The 20478-nt window shown below is 32.0% G+C and overlaps 1 pseudogene; it reads left to right on the top strand.

Annotated features, from left to right (window-relative positions):
* The window catches only part of LOC123608298, a 185254-nt pseudogene that overhangs the window by 118532 nt on the left and 46244 nt on the right, over nucleotides 1-20478 (top strand).

Raw genomic sequence — 20478 nt, 5'->3', positions numbered from 1 at the left:
TGAGAGATCCAAATGTACAATTTATCTGTTACATTTTTTTGTTACAAAATCATAATTAGATAGTTTCTTTCCTGGTGAACATATTTTAATGATCATGAGTAATTCTATTACATAAATTTTAAATTAAAAATTTATTTTTATTTCAGTGTGGCACTGTTTTGAAGTTATTGTAATTTATTGATTTTATACATTTTAGCATATGTAACAGAAATTACAGTTTTGCCAAAAATATTTCCAGTTTCATGCAATAATAATGATAAAATTTGGTGATAAATATATGAGTTTATTAACCTGGTTACTTTTCTATTTCTAAGGAAATTTCTTTAATGTACACATCATTTTTTTTCCCTGGGTTGATTTTATTATTGAATAACAATTGATATACAATGATTTGTGAATAAAGTACAATTTAACAAACATTTCCAATATTGTTACACCAATATTTACACCCATGAAACCATCAACACTACAAGCAAGATGATGATCATATCTAGACCCTTCAAATGTTTCCCCATGTCCTATTGTACTTTTCTTCCTCCTTACCCTGTGCCCAGGCAACTACTAATATGCTTTCTCATTATAGACTCATTTGCATTTTCTAGAGTTTTATATTAATGGAATCATGCAGTATGTATTCTTTATTTTTACTCAGCTAGTTATTTTGTGATTCACCTGTGTTGTAGCGTATGTTACTAGTTCACTCCTTTTATGGCTAAATAGTATTCTACCATAGGTATATACAACAATTTGTTATTCATTCACCTGTTAATAGTCATTGGGCTGTTTTCAGTTTTGCCTATCGCAATTAATACGGCTATAAGCATTATCTCTAAAAAGTCTTTGTGTGGGTCTATGCTTTCATTTCTCTTGCAAAAATGCCTATAAATTAATGATTAGATAATATGGTAAATGTGGGTTTAATTTTTTTGACTACCTAACTGACTTCCAATAGCGTTCTTTCATTTTACATTCCTCCTAGCAATTTATGACAGTTTCGGTTTTTTCATATTCTCACTCTTTTAATATAGTCAGTCTTTTGAAATTATAACTATTCTAATAATTATGCAGTACCATTTCATTTTGTCTGTAATTTTCATTTCCTTAATGAACAATGATGGAAAGCATCTTTATAAGTGTTTAATTGCCATCCAAGTATCTTCTCTGGTCAAGTCCTGTTCTAATCTTTTGGCCACTTTCTATTGAGTTATTACTGAATTTGAGGACAACACATGTAATTGCATTTTATGTTGTTTATTGAATAAATGACTTTCAAGTGTTTCTTCCCAGTTTAAGGCTGATCTCTTCATTCTCTTAAAATTGTCTTTCAAATAGAAACTATTTTTAATTTTGATGGAGTCCAATTTATCAATATCTCTGTTTTTGTATAAACAAAAACATAAACATTTTGTATAAACATAGAAACATATTTGGTATCTTTGACTAACAGCATTTTTTAATGTATTCCTCTAAACATTTTATAGATTGTCTTTACACTTTAACCTATGATTTATTTCAAATTATTAATATTTTGTTTGGTGTAAGATTTTTGTCGCTGTTCAGTTTTTTATATACAGATACTCATCTAATCGAGCACAACTGTTGAAATTTTTTTTCTTTCTCCATTTACATGTCTTTCAACTTTTGTCAAAAATAAGTTGTCTATATGCAAATAGATCTACTTCTGAACTCTTTTTTGTTCCATTCATCTATGATTATACCAATACCAAAATGCCTTGGTTGCTTTAACTTTTAAGAGTCTTGAAATTAGGTAGTGTTAGTCCTTCATCTTTGTTTTTCACTTTTCAAAGTTTACTTGGCTGTTCCAAGACATATATAGTTCCATATGAATTTGGGATTTTGTTGGACCTCCAGATCAGTTTACAGAGAACTGCTACCTGAGAAATACTGAATCTTCCAATCAATGAACACGGTGTGTCTCTATTTTTCTCAAAATCTAATATTTAGTTTCTCTCAGCAGTCTTATATTTCTTCAATGTACAGGTTTTTGCATTCTTGTCATATATATCCCTTAGCACTTCACTAAATTAATTGTATTATAAATAGGATTTTCTTTTAATTTCTGATTTTCATATCTGCTGGTATATAGAAACACAATTGCTGTTTGTATGTTGATCATGTATTCTACAACCTTGCTAATATAACTTATTAGTTCTGGTAAGATTTACAGATTCCATCAGGATTCTACCTAGATGATCATGTAATCTGTGAATAAGTATAGTTTACTTTTTCCGTTTAAATGTTCATTGTTTTTATTTCTTTTCCTTTTTCTTTTTTTGGATTATTTTGCTAGGTTGAACTTTTAGGACAATTTGAGCTGAAGTTTTGAGGTCAGATACCTTTATCTTGTTCTTTTTTAGGCTTCCCCCTAAAAACTCAACTTTCAAAATATTCAACTATTTTATTCAAAACAATTCCACTATTCAAACTTTCACAATTAAATATAGTGCTAGCTTTCAGTTTTTCATGGATGCCCTTTATTGGGTTAAAAGGTTTGTTTCTATTTTAGGTTTACTGAAAGTTTTTATTTAGAATGGATCCACTTAAACACATTATTTTTTCTGTATGTGTTGAGATTATCATGTGGTTTTATGCTTTTGTCTATTAATGTTAACATGCTGACTGATTTAAAAATATTACACCACCCTTGAATATGTGGGGTAAACTCCATTTTGCCATGTGCTAAAATATGTGTAAAATAGGTAAATGATATCCTATTTTTTACATATTGTTGAGTTTGATTTGATTTTCATGATTTTCATGTCACACACACACACATATATATACATATTTTATTATTATTATTTGTATTTTGGGTAATAGTTATCTGGATATTTGTTCAAATTCTTCCTTTCAGTTTTGACCATGAGGATGTGTTTCAACTGACTCCTGTGCTTCCTGATGTGCCCCCCCCACCAATGTGCGCGCGTGTGCGCATTTATTTTCTTAACACTTTCTTTTTTCTGACGCTGTAGGGTGACCCATGCTTGCCATGTATTTCCTATCCTAGTACTAGAATAAGCTATTTCAGTAAGGAAGACTGATTCCTTTCACTGAAGAAAGGTATTGGAAGCTAAGGTATTGATGTGAGAGCAATGCTTGCTGCTCCTAGAGTCTCATTTCTTCTAGGTTTTTCAGCAGACAGGGCACAGAAAAACGTGTGTATACTAAAGCATGCATAGACACATATCTGTAAGTATTCTTATATATAACAATATGTTATAGGTTAATATGTAGATTAAGCTAAACATCAATATTTCCTGATGTCGCAAACTCTAACCTATTACCGCATAGAGCTTTCTAGCCTCCTCTTCTGGCTTATCTGTAAATTCCCATTCTAAGAGTGGGAAACGTAACTTCCACCATCTACCATTTTTTCAGATTCAGTTCCAGTATTCCAGTGTGTATACCAGTATTACTTTGTAAACCTGTACACCATGGGAAACATTTTATCAACTAAAATACATTCCATTTGTGCTTTTAATTTTACAGATTCTACTCATTTCCAAAGTTAATTTGGCCCCCACCCTATCTCCTGCTCCTCTTCTGATTTTTTTTCAATATATTGTAATAAAATTGAATTCTCTGATCTTTATTCCTTTTTGGTTCTCCCGCCTCCTAAGTGATTTTTTTTTTAGCTGCACACATTAAGGTCCACTCTTTATGCTTTTATGTTCTATGGGTTTTTACAAATGCATAACGACATGCATCCAACATTAGGGTAACAAAAAAAAATTTGCCAACATAAGGTTTCCATAAGGATAAATAAGTTATTTATCACCTTACTCCTGTAAGCCACTGACACCAAGTGATGATCTAGTTAGTGCACCTATATTTTTTTCCCTTTTCTGGATGTCATATCATTGGAATTATATGCTATGTAGATTTTTCAGACTCTGTTCTTTCAGTTGGTGGTATTTGATTACGTTTCTTTCAAGTCTTTTTGAGGTTTGAGAGCTCATTTTTTTTTTCTTATTGCTGATATTCCTTTGTAAGGATATACTACAGTTTGTTTATCCATTCATCGATTAAAGGATTATCTTAGTTGTTTCTAGTTTTTGGTCATTATGAATTAAGCAGCAATAGATACTTGTCTGCAGATTTTTATGTGATCATAAGCTTTGAAAACAATTGCATAAATACCTACTGACAACTTTGCTGGATTTCATGATAAGACTGTTTAACTTTGTAACAAACTGCAGAAGTATCTTCCAAAGTGGCTGTAGAATTTTGCATTTCAATGTATAATGAGAGTCTTGCTGTTCTACATCCTTGTTAGCATTTGGCATAGTGAGTTTTTTTTGTTTTTTTTTTTTTTTTTTTTAGCCATTCTAAAAGATATAAAGTGGTATCGAATTGTACTTTTAATTACACAGATGAAAAATAATGTTGAATATATTTTCATAGACATTTAAAATCAGTATATCTTCTTCTTTGGTGAGGTATCTGTTTAGATCTCTTGCCTTATTCTTATTTTGTTTTCTTTTCTTACTTTGAGTTTTAAGACAGATCTTAACTATTTTGGTTACAAGTACTTTTCAGATATGTGCTTACAAGTATTTTCTCCCAAATTTCTAGTTGTCTTCACTTTTTTTAACTGCTTTTTTTAAAATGTTTATTTATTTTTGAGACAGAGAGAGACAGAGCATGAACGGGGGAGGAGCAGAGAGAGAGAGGGAAACACAGAATCTGAAGCAGGCTCCAGGCTCTGAGCTGTCAGCACAGAGCCCGACACAGGGCTCGAACTCACGGACCATGAGATCGTGACCTGAGCCGAAGTCGGACGCTTAAACGACTGAGCCACCCGGGCGCCCCTGTCTTCACTTTTTTTAAAACAGTGTCTTAAATCAGTTTAAATCAGTTTTTAATTTTAATGAAAAGATCAACTTACAATATTTCATACCATGGATTATGACATTGGTTCTGCATCTAAAAACTTATTGCCAATCTCTAGATAACTAGATACTGTCCTATGTTTTTTTATAAGCTTTATAATACTAAATTTGAAAATTAGTCCTGTTATCCAATGATCTATTTTGAGTTGTTTTTTGTGAAAGCTGTAAGGCATTTGATTAGATCTATTTATCCATCTATTTCTTGCTTACACACTTACAAACTAAAAATTTTTTAGCATTTTTGCTGAAAAGAATATCCATTTTCTACTGAGATCCCTTTGTACCTTTTTGAAAGATCAGTTAGTGTGAGTCTATTGCTGGACTCTCTCTTCTGTTCTATTGATCTATTTGTCAGTTCTTTTGCCAATACTAAACTGTGTTGACTATGGTTGTTTATAGTAAGTCTTGAAGTCGGTAGTGTCACTCCCCCAAATTAGTTCTCCTTCCTCAATATTATGTTGGTTATTCATATAAACTTTCTATGTCCAAAGAAGGGTTTGCTGGGATTTGACTGAGGATGCCTTAGTGTAAATGTTTATTTTAATCTGGCTAGGAGTTAGGCTGTTTAATGTTTCTTGTAGTAGTGTATGTGAGAGGTTTAAACTTCTCTTGTGTTCTGTTTTTTCCCCCTTTTGTCTTTGGATATCCATAACTCCTCTTCCTCCTTGTCTTGCAGGTCTTTTAGCTATAATCCAGTTATACTGAAGCCCTGTTGATGTGGTAGTAAGTGTTGAGGGGGGAGGTAAAATATTCTGTAATCTTACAATGAAATCTGTCTTCTCCCATATCCCAGGCTCCTCACAAATGTTTCTCAACATTTGTTTATTACCTTAGTTAAAACTGGAGGGCTAGTGTGTGCTGGAATAGGGTATTTTTATTTTATCCAGGAATAAGTTTCAGGTTAAGTGTTTACTTCGCTTGATTAGACCTTTGTGACGGAGAGCGCGCCTGGGCTATTTCAGAATGGCTACTTTTTCCCTTCCCTCTGCCAGAAGCAACAGGGTTTTTCTTGGCTCTTCAGGATGAGAACCTGATGATGCGTGAGCAGGTTAGCTCCCTAGCTAAGAACTTAACTCTTAAATTTAAATTTCATGAATACATTAAATAAAGTTTCTGCTAACAGAATGCTAGACTGTATTGTGATTTGTCCTTTGTCTTATAAATTAAAATCCTGTTATTTTCTCACCTACAACTATTATCAAAATTCTATTAGAAAATCATGTATTTTCATCTGCCTTACCCAGAACTTTCAAAACGCTCATAGCACTTTATGTTTCTTAATAGTTTAATGATTCTCCCAACCTACTTGAAATATTCCTTTGCAATATAATAATTTAGCAAAAGGCACTGGAGTGGTATATTGGAACACCAATTAAACTATTTTTAAAATAAAATCCTATAAAGTTATCCAAATGACGATCAGCCTAAATCACTAAGTTGGTTATTTATTTTTATTATTGATCATTAATTTTTTCATCATCACAAAATTGAAAAACACAATTTTAATAAATAAAGCATTTTTATTCCTCTTTATAATCTCTAGTATACCAAAGCAGTTCACAGAAGAAAGTAATTACATAAGTAGAAATAGACATAAGGTTATCAAGGATTCAGGTGCCTGTCCAAGGGTTTTGCATGTACTCACATTGTTGCTTGACAACAAATCCATGAATAGATGCAATGTAAAGACAAGAAAATTGTGAAACATGGAACAATGGCTCTCCAACACGATTTTCGCAAACTAGACACTTGGTTAGCTAGGTAAAACACCAATTCTTCTTTGAAGATAGTTATGTACATTTAATTATGTTCTAACCAATGGAATACAACTGTTAGTGATATGCTGAAGTTGGTCAAAAGGAAATTGTTCACCCTCACAATTATTCTTCGTAACTCTTTCTGCAGGTTGAAAAAGCAGACTTCATCATGGTCTTATTTTGACCATGAAGAATAGGGCAATATCTAAGTGAATAAATGAACAAAATGATTCTTAGTGCTGTGAAACACATTACTGGGCAGATGTGCCATCATGTGGACTGCTCAGTTCTAGAATATTATGTAACTTAGAAGTAATCATCTCTCTTAGCTAAGTCACTGCAATTTTTTGTATGTTTGTTACCATGTCTTAACTTGTACCCTAACATATTGCCCTAGTTTACCCAGCTAGCAAGTGAGAAAAGTGGAAATGGAAAATCAAAACATGGAAGTCTGACTGAAACACTGAAGTTCTTAATCAATACATCGTATTTTCTAAAGTGATGATAAACAAATGATAATTCTTTCCAAACTTCTACAACATTCTGGCTCTTTCCAGTGACACTTTGCATATACTGGCTTCTAAACAGACCTTAAAATTAGTTTCTAAGCAAAACTTGATGTCTAAATCATAGGAAATTGGGGAAAAAAACCATAATCCTTATAATTTTAGAAATTCCTAAAATACTTCATTTGTGGGCATAAGTCAATTTCACTTGTAATCAACTCTTCTGATTATACAGCATTTCTGATTATTCAGAATACAGAAGAGATCTGTGGTTTTCTTACAATGACAAAAGTATACATCCAAGGCAATTTACATTCTACAGATATGCAGTTAGCAGGTGCAAGAAGTGATTCTCTTTAAACTGGCATTATTGCTAAAGATTGGCAATATGAAAAGTGATTTCTTATACATGTGATCAAAGGCAATCCTTCTGGAAGAAATAAAAACTCTACAAATTACATGACAAATGTGTTTGTGAAATATGCCAAAGTCAAACAAAATCTAAGGTAGTATCTTTTACTTTTAAATCAAAGTTCATCTTTTTTAATTTTTATATGTCCGAATATGAACAAAGGTGTAATTTTTATGCAGAATATTATGAAGACTAAGGAATAAAAATATATATTATGATTCAAAATATATATTACGTTCTTCAAATGTTTTGTTTAAAGGATAAACAAGGAGCACCTGGGTGGCTCAATCAGTTAAGTGTCTGACTCTTGATATGCGCACAGGTAATGACCTCACAGTTCATGAGTTCAACTTCCACACCAGGGTCTGCACTGACAGTATGCAGTCTGCTTGGGATTCTCTCTCTCTCCTTCTCTCTCTCCTCTCCTCTGCTCTTGCATGTTTCCTCCTTCTCTTTCAAAATAAATAAATCAACTTTAAAGAATAAAGAAAAAGTGTTTAAAAAGCATTTTGTGTCACTCTGGAAGAAAATATTTACATGTAGCTATTATATCAATATATGTTTATGACAGTTAGACTATTGTTTAGACCATGGCCCAGCAATTCAGCAATTTTTTTAAAGATTCCAATTATCAGTATTTAGACTTTGCTGGCCATATGGTCTATGTTGCAAGTACTTGATTCTGCCAATGTCATATAAAGGCTTCCACAGACAATAAATAAATGGATGGGCATAGCTGTGTTCAGCAAATTTTATTTACAAAAATAAGTGATGGTCTGTGAATCATAGCTTGCTGACTCTTGATTTAGACCAGTGCTGTCCAATTGAACTTTCTGCAATGATGGAAATGTTTTATGTGTCTGTTGTGCAGTGTGGGAGTCACTAGCCACATTTGACTACTGAGCACTTGAAATAGATGTAATGTTACTGAGAAACTAAATTTTTAATTTTAATTTAAACCAATTACTTTAAATATGAATGTAAATAATTACATAGGGCTAGTGTCTGTCTGGTGGACCGTACACATTTAGACATGCATATTAAACATTAATGAACACCCACATTATTTTTCTTTAGTATAATTATTTCTATTCTTATGTAGTTAGTTTATAATATGCTATTTGATCTTATAACAATCCCTTTTGAATTCATAGGCCTGTTAATTCTATGAACACTTAACAGACACTGTATATTAACTGTAGATCACATTGGTTTTGGGATTTTGTCTTTTTCTGGAAGCCAAGACATTTTTATGCCATAGAACAAAGTTCTTATGGACAAAGGATGATTACAATAAAATTATGTTCCACTGTGATATAGGTAATAATGTGCATAGCCTTAATAACAAAAATCTAAATGAAATTACTTTAACCAATATCAAAATTCTAGAAACCAGAAAGTTCCATTATGATTTATACGGGGTTCAACATTGTTTTCCAAGTTCCAAGTTCTTTCTGTTTTTTCAAATTGTCCCTCTCAGAATATTCTTTCCAGAATAACTTTTCTCATGGTTTATAAAGGGAACTACTGCAATACTAGGAATCATATGTAAAAGTGAAAATATCTACTCAAAAGAGGAGTGTATCTCATAATGAACAAGTAAAACCACTCTCAAGATTATTCTCAATATATTTTCATTAATTATATTGCCCAAATTGTTGCAAATACCATTACATATTTTTTTCACTGCCATATGCAATTGGACTTCACGATGGGATGAGACAAAATTGTAGTCCCGCCCTTTGGTTGAGAACTGTGTTACACGTATCCTGAATCCAACGAAGTTGAGATACCTGAACAAACTTTGGATTTTGTTAATAAGGAAGAGAGGCAAAAATTTGTTGATGATCAATAAAGGTTATTTTCAACAACTGCATATTTAGGAAACAAAGAATTGGAAAAGTACTATGTAATAAAAATCAGTGTAGGAAAAAAGTTTGGAGAATATGTAATGTCAAAAAAAATAGATTGCTTAATTTGAAATAATTAGTGACTATTGTTAATTCATTTGTTGTAAAAATGGTTTTAATAAATCAGTTGACACTGTGTTTCAAAAATCTTACTAAGAAATTAATTGAAATTGGCTTAGATATGAGTACTGTCACATGGACTGAAACTGACTAACAGACCATAAACATAAACTAATGATAAATGGCAACACATTGACAGGAAAGCATGTAGAAAGTCTTTTCAGTTTAAAAACATTAACATCTCTATAAATACCATAAAATGTAAAGATTTTTATTAATGGGAATTAAATTAATTTTTTCAAAGAAATTATAAATCCAAGTAAATTAATCCAAAGAGTTTTTACATTGTTTTTTATTGCTCATCGCTTTTTTGGATGCTTGTAATTGTGACAGAAAAGAGTTAATGAAAGATTGCACACAAGAATTTTTTATTCTAGAAAAGGCTTGCAGCTGTGAACATCCGTGTAAGGCTTAGGTTTGTGGTTTATGGCTTAAAAGACATTTCCCTTAAAAGGCTTTTCTGGTGTGAGTCAAACTGTCAGCATTTTTTAATAAAGAGGTTATTTAAAAGTATCAATTTTCCTTTCTTGAGGTTGTTTTCGTATACCTACTTTTTCATCTTGAATTGCATTTTAGTTGCCTAATATTATGTCTGCACAGAATATATGTCTGTCTAACCTTTTTTATACATTTAAGTAGCCATGCCAAAATCACTGAGATAGCCTAAATTAAAGATAGTCTCTGAATCCGTGGCAATCATAGATAACTAAAAAACAGTTTTTTGAATAAATTTCTAACTTTATTTAAATAATTTCTTTCATGTTACTATTTTTCTTGCACTGTTCCAAGGCTTTACAATATCTTCTTTATGGATAAAAGTAATTATATTGATATCCATAATAAAATGTATTTTCTCATTTAGAACAAATCAAAATGTTCACACTTCCCCCCATTATCTCCCCAAGCCCTATACCCTAGATTCCAATAATTAGTCACAAAACTGCTGGAGCAAAGTACTGAAGCCATGGTGGCAAAAGACACCATGAAACCATCATATTGACTTGACAACTTCGGAGATTTTACATTAGACAGGGACACTTCTATTTTCTTCAACCCACTACTATTTTAATTTTTTGGCTATATGTAAGAAAAAGTAATACAAAAAATATATATATATATATACATTTAGAAAGCAGTATATGTTTCAAAAACATGCATACAAATACGCATACATCCCACACGCATCTACCCATACCCACAAAGTCTATTTAATATCAAATTAAAATATTAAAAATAAATCGAAATATGTGATGAGTGGCTTCCATCCTCAAAGTCACTTTATGGTCCAAACCTAGGTAGGTACTGATCTATCACATCTGAGTTACATGCCTGAAGAAGGGGAGAGAGAAGGATAAAGGGGAGACCCCTTCTGACTGAGTTAGCTCCCCTAAGTAGCCCTTTCAATGTCTTAAAATGTTTTGCTTGAAGTTAATAAATTATAACTTTATCACATAGTCATGCAGAAAGGAGGTTGGCAATGCAGTCTTTACTCCAGGAGGTATTTCCTAGCTAAACATCAGAGCTCTCTTTCTAGTAGGAGATGGATGTTTTTTAGGCAACTAATGACCTGTGAAACCATACATAGCATAGGCTGAAATGAGAAGTAGAGCTCACAAGCCTAATAATCATCTTAAGAGTATATTTTCCTAAAATGTAGATCTGATCATGTATATGTTAGAAAATCACAGTTTTTCCCCAGTATTTATTTTTCCCTAAAGGATCGTATTCTAAATAAATTTTGACAAAATTTTTAAGATCAATTATATCACAGTCTGGAAACACAATGATCTTAACTTGAACATTAGTGTCTCTGTGTATCCTTGGAATTCCTCTTGATCTTAGACTTTTAAAAGGCTACATAAATGGTAGCACAAATACCACATTCATTTCACAAAGATGATCACTTTATTATACTCTCAAAACATTTGTGTCTCTACTCATGGCCAATTTAATATTATAACACATCTTATAAAATACCAAGCTTCCTCCTCCTCTGGTCATGTCCTTTTTTGAGTATCCTAAGTGATAAATGAGGAAGCAGCCCACTAAATTGAGGGATTTTCTTTACACATGAATTCCTCAAAGCCATGAAATCAGGTGTTGTCAACTCTAAACTTCACTTCCCAGGGAGATTTCTGCACAGATTTTGTAAGCTTAAATTCCTCAGTCTTCTTCCCATATCTTAGTCCCTTCTCTGATATTACATTATCATCCCTCTACTTTTGACAAACAATAAGAAGTATAAGAAATATTATTTTGATATTAGAAGGTGTTTCAACTTTACCATTTTTCCAAGTATCTTAACTCCTCTTTTGATATTACAAATTTGTCATGACTAAAACTTTTGGCCCTCACAGTCAATCTTAAATTCTGGAGTTTACTTTCTATCTCTAACACACACACACACACACACACACACACACACACACACACACTCCACACAGAAACACAAAATTTAATCAATAAAAAAGAAAATATTCTTAATCATAATTTTATTTGCTTCTCCCTTACTAACTTGCTTGCAAATCATACATGGAACACCTGCTATGTACATACCCATGGGGTAAGTACCGAAGAATAATTTTAAAAATCAAAAATACTATGTAGTTGTTTTTGTTTTGATTTTTGTGTTTTATTTTTGCTTTGCTTTGATTTTCTTTGCTTTATTCTAAAATGACTTCCTCTGTATTTGGATAATTAACATAGACATAAAACACCATATGAACAAAGCTAATGCTAATATTAAAATACCACAAAACTAAAGCTAATAGTACTATTAGCTGAATGTAAGAAAATTATTGATAAAAGAATACAAATAAATACATTAAATGGATAATAAAGAATTAGATCTAATTCTGTTGTGCTTATGGTTATTCTTTATGGAAAACTGTGAATTTTATATTTTTTTGATATCTTTTCAGTCTAATTTAACCTTTAATGAAACATGGTATTTGATATGTCCCCTGGAGGTATGTGTATGTTGTTCAAGACATTAATTGATTTGGAGTTTACGTAACATAAGAGAGAACATCATGTAAATCTGTACAAATGTGCCCTGCTTTCTTGTTTATAATTCCAATATTTTCTCTTTTTTTGTAATTACCAATCTTTTCTACAAAATCGAAGGTCCAGGATGCCAAGGCAAATCACTTATAGGTAAGAACGAGCAAATGACATTTCCATTCTTAAATCACTTTCATCCAAGACCACAATTGAAGGGATTCACATCAAAACAAAAATATATTATTAGAAACAGATTTTCAAGATTTTCCTGAATAAAATTAAACAAGATTATTCAGATAAAGACACTATACTAACTTCATTATTCCTACAATTGCAAAATTGTGTTGGTTCATTACAATGAGATTTAGTTTTGATATTAATTTGCCCATATGTAAATACACAAATGGTAAAATGGAAGGAGCCTGAAAGAGTGGTGTTTCATACTATACGTATTAGGACACTGAAAATTTTTAGTTGTTTTACAATTTTTAGTAAATAGGGCTTAAGAATGTTAAAATCTTATTCTTTTCCATTTGTATGAATAATGAAAATTGAAGAGAATACTTCTATTAGCAATGGAAAAACTCCACCAGATTCTAGGGTATTATTATTCTAAAACAGAGACGTTTATGAATACATTCTCAATGTTTCATTACTTTTCTTTGATATCGTATAGAAATAATATATTTTTTAGGCTAAATAATGACCATCTACTTTTAATGCAGAATATTAGAAAGAATCACTAAAGGAGCAAAGTGTCATAGCTATAACAGATTTTAGTAATTACAACCTAAGTATGACTGCACCTGATAGGTTAAACGCAAATATAGAAAATGATAACTAGTGATATGAGCTTTGAACTAGAAATTTTCAGTTATTGACTATGTCTAATTATGTATTCTAAAAGCAACTTGTTTCATAAACTAATAAAGGTTTACTTCATATCCTATGGGTGAGTCCTGGTATTGCAGTTTTTGATAATATTTGCATTAAATTCAATCTTCTATTACATGGAATGAATATATACCAAGGTTGACATATCTTTGGCTGAAATTATAATCTAGATTGCCTGAAATCTTTTCCCCAGTCTTCCAAAACATAAATCCATAAAACCACTTACTAATATCTTTAAACTAATGTTGTTTTTCCTTCCTGTGTACCTAGAGTATTTTTTTTTCAGTTTATTTATTTATTTTGAGAGAGAGGGCAGGGAGGGGCAGAGAGACATGGAAAGGGAGAATCCCAAGCAGGCCCCATGCTGTTAGTGTGGAGCCTGACACAGGGCTTGATCCCAGGGACCATGTGATCATGACCTGAACTGAAACCAAGAGTCAAAGCTTAACCAACTGAGCCACGCAGGTGCCCCTTTTTAGCCTATTTTTATAGTACATATATTAGTACTTGAAAATTTATTTTTTTTTCGTGTTCATTTTTATTATTGAGAGTGAGAGAGAGAGAGAGAGAGAGAGAGAGAGTGAGCAGGAGAGGGGCAGAGAGAAGGAGACACAGAATCTGAAGTGGGCTCCAGGCTCTGAGCTGTCAGCATGGAGCCCCACGAGGGTCTCAAACTCATGAGCCGTGAAATCATGACCTGAGCTGAGGTTGGTCGCTAAAAGTACTTGAGAATTTTAAACATGGCACATTGTACATGCATTTTGGTTTGTAATTATTGAATTAATTATTTTTCAAAAAATTCCATGACAGTTTGACATTTCTTTATCAAAGACTTTTTAGAATTCATTTATAAATAAGCTGATATTTATTCTCTACAGAGCAGTCTTCATATATAATACTTGAATTAAATGTCTTCTTTAATTAAAGGCATATATAAATTATTTAACTTACACTTAGGATAAAGCACTAATGAACTACTTACTTTCCAAGTAGAAAAGATAAACATTAAAGAAATTACATGAGAAAACTTGACAAATTTTACCCAGATGTTCTTATATCTGCTAAATTAATTATTATTCATATTTACTAATCAAGCCCTAATCAATCTATATCAAACCCACTTCATGTTTTTGGTTTCAAAAAATAAGTCCTCCCTTAATTAAAGGAATATGTCATATATGTAAGCTAAGTGAAGGAATTTTCAGGAATACTATATCATCCCTAAATTATTTTTATAATCCCTGTATAAGCACATTCATTTAAACGTGTGTAATAGTTATAAAAGTTGTGGATAAGTGTCAACTGTACCAATTGTCCCAGCTGAAATTGCAGTAAGGATGTCTGATACCTTAAAAAAAATAAAATAAGATAAAGTAAAATAAAATGAGAATGACTTGGATTAGAGTCAATAGAATATGACAAATTAGGGCACAAATTTTGGAATAATACCCCAACACTGAAAACACAACATTAATTTAGATTAGGAAATATGAGCAAATTTCTTGAAAAACAGATATTCGAAATCTTACTCAAGAATACGTGTTTAGCTATTAAGAATAATTTAATTTGTAATTAAAACTTCTTCACAAAGAAAACTCTAGATTCAGATAACTTCATTGGAAAAATATACCAAATATTTAAAAAGGAATAATACTAACTCTACTCAAACATGCCCAGAAAATTCAGAAGGGGTATATATTAGTAGAGGTTCTCCAGAAAAACAGAACCAATAGGCTCTATATTAATAATAAACAGATACAAGAGATTTATGATAGGAATAGTCTCATATAGTTATAGAGGCCAAGAACTCTCCCACAATCTGCCATCTGTGTGCTGGAGAGTCAGGAAAACCAGGGTTATAATTCAGTGCTAGGCTGAAGGCCTGAGAACCAGGGGAGCCAATGGTTAATTCCCAGAGTCCAAAAGCAGGACAGCAACAGCTCTAATGTCTAAAGGCAGGACAAGATCAAAGTTCCAGCTCCAGAAGAAAGAAATGATTTGCCCTCTTTTTCCTTTTTTTTTTTTTTTTTTTTTGCTCCAGTTGAACCCTCAAGGGATTGAATGATGCCTGCCCATGTTGGTGAGGGTGAACCTCTTTATTCAATCTATTGAATCAAATACTAATCTTTTCCAGAAAACTCCTACAGATACTGCCAGAAATAATGTTTCACCAGATTATCTGGTCATCCTATAAGCCAATCAAATTGACGCATAAAATTAATCATCACAGGGATATTTAACAGTTCTTTGAATGATGTCAACATTATCCTGATACCAAAACTAAATTAAGATATTATAAGAAGATAAAACTAGGGGCACTTGGGTGGCTCAGTTGGTTGAGTGTCCAACTTCAGCTCAGGTCACGATCTCACAGTTAGTGAGTTCAAGTCTCACATCCGGCCTGCTGCTGTCAGCACAGAGCCTGCTTCAGAAACTCTGTCCTTCTCTCTTTCTGCCCCTCCCCACTGGCTCGCTCTCAAAACAAATTTAAAAAAAAAAAAAAAAAAAAAGAAAAGAAAAGAAAAGAAAACTAACATTCATATCCCTTTTAAATATATATGCTAAAATTCTTAACAAAACCTTAGCAAGTCATATTAAAAATACCTCCCTCCCCCCAGAAAAAAATAGAAAATACATCTTGGCATCTTGACTAATTGCAATATATTTCATAAATACAAGTTTGTTGTTACACATATAAATCAATCATTTTAACTTATGTTCATAGACTTTAGAAATCATCCGAAAGCATCAGAAAAAGCATTTGGCAAAATTTAACATCCAGACATGATACTAATGCTCAGCAAGTTAGAAATAGAAGGGAATTTCTTTAACTTAATAAGGGGCAATATAGAAAATTTAGTTAACATCATACTTAATGATGAAAGATTAAGTATGGGTCAGTGTGGTGACATGACAAAAATTGGAAGGAAACAGAAATCAGAAGAACTGACAAAAAGAAGTACATATATAAAATAGGAAAATGTGAAAAAGTATATTTTGAACCAATGGTATACAGTAAATATATAATTGCAAACATAAATCTTAATGACTTGACATTGTTTTTGCCATAGTGTTAACATGTCTCTAACAGTGATATGTATCTACTATACATTGGGGCCAAGATTGCCAGTTTTCCTCCAATATGATTTTTTCTTTTTTACATAGTAATAATATTTTAGCCTTTTCTGGCAGTCAACCTAAAGATCCAAGTCATCTTAGAAGCAAGATATGCCCTTGTAGCTAATTTCTGGCAAACAAGTATGTTAGGTCTTTAATATCCACATTAATTAATGTCCTGAATTCACATGCAAGGTTTGTAAAATACAGGATATTTTTATTATTTACTTATAAGTAAACAGTATCCCTCCGGTAGCCAATACCCAGTTCTTACCCCTAAGCATACTGATAACTACTAAATGAAACACTCATATACAGAGGAAGTCTACATTTTAGGCTAGAAACAAACACGTAAAAATGAATTTGGTGCATTTGTACTGCGAAAAGGAGCAACCATTACACTTCCCCTTCTGAAAGAATTCCCTTGGACTGGTGATTGTTAGGAAGAATCTTTAACATTTTGGTTTATAAATAAGTATCTTCAGATAGATGATAAGGGTACATGCTCAGTAGTGTTGAATGAGTCCAGTCACTGTTCTGATTTTCATTTTTCTACATAACAAACTACCCCAAAACTTATCAAGTAAAATCAGCAACTATCTTACTACATCTCATGATTTTGTGGGTCAGTGATATGAACAGCTCGCTGGCCAAGTTTTCTGCTCTACATGATTTTGAATGACTTTGGCATGTGATATTCTGTAGGTGGCTTGACTTGAATGGAGAACCCCAAATGCCTTTACCCACATTTTAGGCATCTTGGTAGAGAGGCCTGCAAAGCTAGGCCCATCACCCTTTCCACTGTAGTCTCCGTATTTTTCCATGTGTTCTTTCTACCAGGTGAATGAATGTCTCACACAGGAACTGTAAATTCCAAGAGCAAATCTTTCAAGATTTATAAAATGAAACCTCTCAGCTCTTAAGGCCAGTGAAAGGAAACTGGCACAGTGTTCATTCTGCCATATCTATTGGTTAAAGCAATTATAGAGCCCATTCAAATTGAAAGGGAGGAGAAAGCACACACATTACTTGATGGGAAAAATGTCAAATGTTTCCATCTTTAATCTGCTAGAGTCTCTGTCATTGAGAAAATTCCGTACTCACTTGGATAAATATGATTTTATGTTAGAAATATTATTTTACACTTTAAGCAGCTACAGTGAAATAGAGTATCTTTTTTATAATGGTTGATTATGCAGAATCTTTTTAAAGTAATTTTAATGTTTACTTATTTTTGAGAGAGAGAGACAGAGTATAAGTGGGGGAGGAACAGAAAGAGAGAGAGACACAGAATCCGAAGCAGGCTCCAGGCTCTGAGCTGTAAGCAAACAGCCTGACACGAGGCTCAAACCCAGGGACCCCGAGATCATAACCTGAGCTGAAGTTCGACACTTAACTGACTGATGCACCCAGACACCCCAGTTATGAAGAATCTTTTTGATGTTATTATTCTTTAAAAAAATTAATGCTTATTTTTGAGAGACAGAGAGAAAGAATCTGAAGCAGGCTCCAGGTTCTGAGCTGTCACCACAGAGCCCAATGTGGAGCTTAAACCCACAAACTGTGAGATCATGACCTGAGCTAAAGTCTGATGCTCAACCGACTGAGCCACCCAGGTGGCTCTTGATGTTATTATTCGTAATATGACCTAACTAGATACCAAACTCACATTTAGAATATCTTGATTAACTGATTGTATTTACTTTTCTATTTCTAATCTAGACCACCTTTCTCAGTCATCTTGTACACCATTTTTTCTCAAAAAATTATATCACGACATTTTCCTTAATATTAAATAAATAATATAAATTTAAAAATTACTCTTCACAAGTTGGGCATTTTACTCTCTTTGAATATAACAGCGATTGCTAAGCCTATTACTTCAATTTCCTCATAATAATAATGATAAAATCTCACTACTGGGTAATTTTCTCAGTGTTATGGATAATATTAACAATATGTTGAAATAAAGTACTAAATAACTTGATAAAAATTTAATATGTGTCAGTGCCCAAGATGCTTTGTCATATTGAGTTTTAACCATACTTTAAAAAAATCTCAGTGATTAAATATATATATTTAGTGTGGGTTAATGCTCACATCTCTTTTTGATGCCATATTAGAGTCGCAAGATTTTATGCACAGAAACTGTTAAGACTTATGGGACTACCTTTAATACCGTGGAGCAAATGTTTTACATTGACACAAAAGCTAGAGACAAAGTTTACAGACTTTCTTCAGTTCTATTTCTATTGCAAGAATGAAGAATTGAGGTATTATGGTGATGTGGAAAACGTTTATTTGATGTCATTTGAGGAAAAACTAATAACAGATAAAAGAATAAACTGTAGTTCATGTGAAAGGTACAAAAAGAAAGGGGTTACAGGCTCTTTGCAGCACTTGAGAGAAGTAATCATTTCTTTTGATTGCTTGACATTCCTGAAGAGAATATCTTGCATACAATTTTATGCTAGTATCTGAGCATCTATTTTTATGATAAAGACATTTTCCAAGCAATCAGAACTTCAACACCTAAAAAAGAAAAAAAAAAAAAAAAAAGACTAGCGTGTTTTAATAAAAGGCATTTCCCAACATGAAAGGAAAGTTTAACTTAGCCTTTACAAACTTCTCTAAAGCTAGTCCCAGAAATTTGGCACACTTTTAGACCTAGCTAAATGTGGGAAATGATATTGATAAGGCAGTAATAACATTGGCCCTTAAAGAACACGTGTAACTTCAGAATATTTCTGTCAGGAACAAATGTATAGATGAAAACTGAGGCACAGAATTGAAGTGAGAAGTAAGATAGGCTGGCATTTAGAAGAGATGTTCTAATCAAATAATATTGAGATTCTGTGCCTGATACAGAAGCCGTTATAAAACAAAGCATGATAATGCTAGACATGGAGAATAAGCTTTTAAGATCAGTGAACTAAGACTGGATCTCTGTTTAAAATGTTTTGTCTCTTCCAATGGGCATTGTTTATATTGTGTTTTATTAGTGAGCAAGGTTAAGATCAAGGTTATTTATTGTACTTTGTTTTTACTTTTTTTTAATGATCATTGTTCATATATGTGATAGAAACATAATATCGAGAATTAAAACAGCAAACATATTGTCAATAATGGAAATTTTTATGTGATAAAATCCAAGATTTTAGCATTCTTTTACTTTCTAAAATTTGATAAAGTTTGTTATTTAAAAGATACTTTATAATGAATATCTTCAAACATAAAAGAAGAGATAATGGCAAGATAAACCATGATACACCATGTAGATTTAAGAATTACTCATATTTTTGAACATTTGTTTCTTATTTTTTTCTTTTCATTGAGGTATTTAAAGCAAATCCAAGATATCATGATATTTCATCTCTAAATATTTCAATATAAAATACTGAAAAATAAGGACATTTTCTTGAATAACTGCAATATCATTATCATAGTGAAATAAATTTACAATAATTGTTCTGCATCAACTAATTAGCAGCTACGTTAAAATTTCTGTAATTGCCCCCCAAATGCTTTTTTTGTAGTTCATTTGTTTTGATGGTGATCTAAACAAGGCCTATATATGGGAATTACTTGTTCTGTTTCAAATAAATATTCTTTGTTTTCATTGTTATTGTTAAAATTGCTATTTTTGTTCTAGTTTTAGAATCTATATGATTGAATCTATATGATTATTTTATTTTTTCATTTTCTTTACTTATTTCTTAAAATGCAGTATAATTCATAGAACATGAAAATGACCCTTTGAAAATGTAGTTCAGTGCTTATTAGTATATTCACAAATATGTGCAACCATCACCATTTTCTAAATCCAGAATATTTTCATCATTCCCT

This window comes from Leopardus geoffroyi, chromosome A1 (genome assembly GCF_018350155.1).
Source record: "Leopardus geoffroyi isolate Oge1 chromosome A1, O.geoffroyi_Oge1_pat1.0, whole genome shotgun sequence".
NCBI classification, from domain to species: Eukaryota; Metazoa; Chordata; class Mammalia; order Carnivora; family Felidae; genus Leopardus; species Leopardus geoffroyi.
Note: the sequence above shows the minus strand (reverse complement) of the source record. Positions and strands in the feature narration are given on the sequence as shown.